We start from the raw sequence: 4,045 nt of genomic DNA, 5'->3' as shown, positions 1-4,045 counted from the left end.
CAGATATTAATGAAGTTTCAAACGTTTAACATAGATCTAGAGGTGGATGATTAGGTAGATGAGACCAAAATGGCAAGATAGCGGATCAGTAAAAGAACCATGTTAGTAAGGTTTCCTGCATATCCACTTCGAATGCAGAGGACATCAACCAGCCTTAACTTGAAGCCTGTTTGAAGAACAAAAACAACCCATGTATCTCAGACCGCGTGTGTGTGAATTAATTGGCATGGACCACAGACACGGTGTAGTTATGCCACATTTATAACACATATGTAACTCTTGACCTGATCCTAGTTTCCGCACGTGACTACTGTTGGAATTGTCACTGTCCGTGACATCATGTTGGTCAGCTCTCCGGTCATGCCTTTTTACAAGACCCCTTATCCAATTAAAGGAATGGAAGATTGGGAGATTTCTTTTATGTGAGAGATTTCTACAAACTCAAGCTCATTCTATAAACCTCTCACCATTTTGCAAACTGAACTGCTGCCATGAAGCTTTCCAGCTTTAACAGCCCGTCCCCGAGCGAAAGCAAGAGACGCTCAGAGCCAACAGAGTGACATCCCATGGGACTCACCTCACCAGGAGGTAGACGCCTGTTAAAATTTCACAGCCCAGGATGTGTGTCTGCGCGAGGTCACGACGAGTCTTTCCCTTCCTCTCACACTTCCATCAGATAATCTGTTTTAAGTCTCTTTTTGCCTCTTTCATCAGTAGCTTATTAAACAGTCACTGTGGGAACTAATGCGTGAAACAGGCAGAATTACTTCAGTCCTGTGAAATGAACTGCAGGGCATGTCTTTTACTGTATATTAAATAAGTAAGCTGAATTGAACATATATTTACAGACGAGGAATCAAAAATTATTTAAAATAAATGAATAAAGTTGTGTAAAAAGAGTCTTGGGTATACATATGTCTGTCTGTATTGTATATACAAATTGTAAAATAAAAAAATTGATTAGTAGGGAACAGAAAAGAGAAAAATTTCCTTTACTGTCACTCAAGACAGAGATTTAACGTTTTGTATTTTGGGCACGCAGCTAATGTTCTCAACAGTGAAACTTATACTGACTGCAATAAAGTTAAGTTCTTAGATGACCAACATTACAAGCAGCTAGGGAGGATGGTAAAGGTCAGAGCCATGGCGTCCTCGGAATATTTATACGATTGTAGAACATAGTTAGAGATAAGCTTTGGGGGGGGGGGGGGGAGTCAAAATGGGCAGGAGCAAAGGCGAAATCCTGATGATGTAAAAATTCATTTAAAAAAGAAAAAAAGCATTTCAACTGGTTACACTGATTTAATAGCTGCTGTTTTAACATGAATATTACAAACCACTTTTAGGTAATAACATGTTGTGGGACACATACTGGGTCCCATGAATAACGTGCAGAAAACAATACAATTCAATGTTTGGATTTTTTTAGGGCCAAGATCCAAGAAAGCAGCTGAAGTCAGATGTTATCATGGAAGTCAGAACTGTAAATAAAACAGCAACAATAACACGCACAATCCTTATTTCATGTCAACTCATATATATACGAATCGGCCATGTGTCATGGGAAGCCTTCCTCGAATGCTGTAATTCGACAATTCAGAATTGTTTCTTCTTTGATATCTCATTCTACCTGAATGGTGCTGGTGCAGCAGAAGGCCGGATGAAGAGGGGAGGATGAAGGAAGGAGCTCTCTCTTTCTTCCAAACCCACAGGGTCCCTCCTCTCCTCCGCCGATGGCCTGTAATTGGTGTTTAGCTCTGTTGTGGAGAGGCCTCAGCTGCCGGGTGGCTCCTCCGGCTGCCTTTTAACGTGTCACTGGTTTGTGTGTCCCATTGTGGCTTGTTCACTCTTCACTCGGGGAATAGCGAGCATGTACACGCGGGAAACTTGGGCTTTTCACCCAGCAGGGTGCAGGGGAAGCAAACCCACCAACAGCTGTGCTCCATCGTTCTTTGACGGAATGGAGGGATAGATGGGTAAAGATAGATTATTTCATCGAGTACACTAACTATTTTTTGAAAACTACTCTTTATATACCATTATTATCTTTGTTTTTTATTTACTTTCCTTAATGGTTGGTACTAACTGGCAGTGTAACTACATTTACTCAAGTACTGTGTACAATTGTAAAGTTCTTTTTTTAGTTTTTCTATTTTATACTACTTTATACTACATTATTTGACCACAGTTACTAGTTTCTTACAGATTATTAATACAAAATCTAAATATACAAATTATTAAAAATATATATAATATAAATCACTAATTATAATCCAGTGACAAAATATATATTATTCTGAAATAGGTCATTCTGTATAATGAGTACTTCTACTTTAGGTACTTTAAGTATATTTTGATGTTAGTTCTGTACCTTTACTTAAAGTAAATTCTGAATGCAGGAGTTTTACTTGTAACAGAGTCATTTTAAACCATAATGCTACATTTACTTAAGTAAAAGGGCACTTCTTTCCCCACTGCTACTCAGCCGGTGAAAACAGTTGAAAGTTTTATCAGAGTTCTCTTAACTTGGGCTAATATACAGTAGGATAACTAAACGGGTCTAATGGGCACAGGCCCAGGGGCCCAACGTGTCAGTGACCCCCCCCCTGGCCTTCACCTACAAAATGTCACTCAAAGAGAAAAGTACCAACCTGGAAGAGATCAAAACAAATACAACAAGATGCAAAACAGCTGCAAAGACACACAAAGAGACATCATAGTGACTTACAACAACTATGAAAAGGGGCAAAACAACCACAAAGAGATAAAAAAAAATGACTACAAAGAGACATACAATGACCACAAAGACAACACAATACAACTACAAAGACATGCAAAATTACTACAAAAGGCGCAAAACAACCACAGAGAAAAATGAATTTAAAAAAAGACCAAAACAATCACAAAGTGACACAAACTCAGAGAGATGTGTAAAGACTACAAAGAGACACAAAACAACAGCAAAAAGAGGCTACGACTACAAAGTCTGTGTGTATTGCTCTGATGTATGAAAATGGATCCTTTTGCATGTCTGTGCCCAGGGGCCCAATGTCTCATAATCCACCCACGCTTAGGCTTGAGACTTCATATGTCGTACTTGAAAGTATTGGGCATGTACAGCGGCAGGGAGGGTTCAATGAAAGACGCCATTGAGCAGCATCAGGAAATTTGCAGGATCCATTGTTTTTGGAGGTTGACAGAGCTAAAAGTCAGGATATCTCAGGCCCTGTTGCATCACCTTTAACCAATTCTTAAAACAATCTGACTCTTGTGAGTCCTTTTGTGCCACTTAACGAGTGACTGCTCCTTTTGCATATATCACTATTTTCAGCCCACACTTGTTCTAAAGACGACTCATATGTATGCACCACTTCCATAAGTCTGAGGCATGAAGCTCACTGAGGGCAGCAGCTTGCAGTCAAGAGGTGCCCCATAGGTGGCACTGTTGACTCTCATGAACGACCCGTGGCACAACAGGTTGCACCACTCCACTGCTCTCCTCACTGAATGGACACTAACGACCCATCCAGCAGGTTATGGGAGAGGTAAAATAAAAATGTAATGTGGGCTGTTTTATGTCATTTATAACCACTTTCCCCTTAGTTTGGAGCAATTTATTACATTTCACACAAGCTCAGATTTCTGTTATGTATATTGTGGATTACTCTGGAGTATATGCCAAGCCTCTCCTTATTATTTGATGATTTAAAACAGTGTTAAAATACTTCATACCATATGAAATAAATACACCCGATGAAGTGTCTGTTTTACTGTGATTATTGCATACCTCTCCCAGTCTCATGCTCATTTTCACCATTAAACATATAGCTAATCAAAAAAAGATGAGGTGCGGAGCCCCTTTCTAATTTGCCAGGAACCTTTTTTTTTTCCCCAACGGTTCGAAACCTTACATAAAAACACAATTCCCATGTGATGCGAGGCGGGGATTGAATGGCATAATACTTGCTGACGTGACGCCTTCAAACCCTCTAATTTGCCAATCCAGCCCGGAGTGCGCGTCCCCATACCCCCCCCCCCCCCCCCC

Source organism: Anarrhichthys ocellatus, unplaced genomic scaffold (assembly GCF_004355925.1).
Source record: "Anarrhichthys ocellatus isolate YVR2014 unplaced genomic scaffold, GSC_Weel_1.0 scaffold16, whole genome shotgun sequence".
Taxonomy (NCBI): Eukaryota; Metazoa; Chordata; class Actinopteri; order Perciformes; family Anarhichadidae; genus Anarrhichthys; species Anarrhichthys ocellatus.
The sequence above is the reverse complement of the archived record's forward strand: the minus strand, read 5'-3'. Positions refer to the sequence as shown.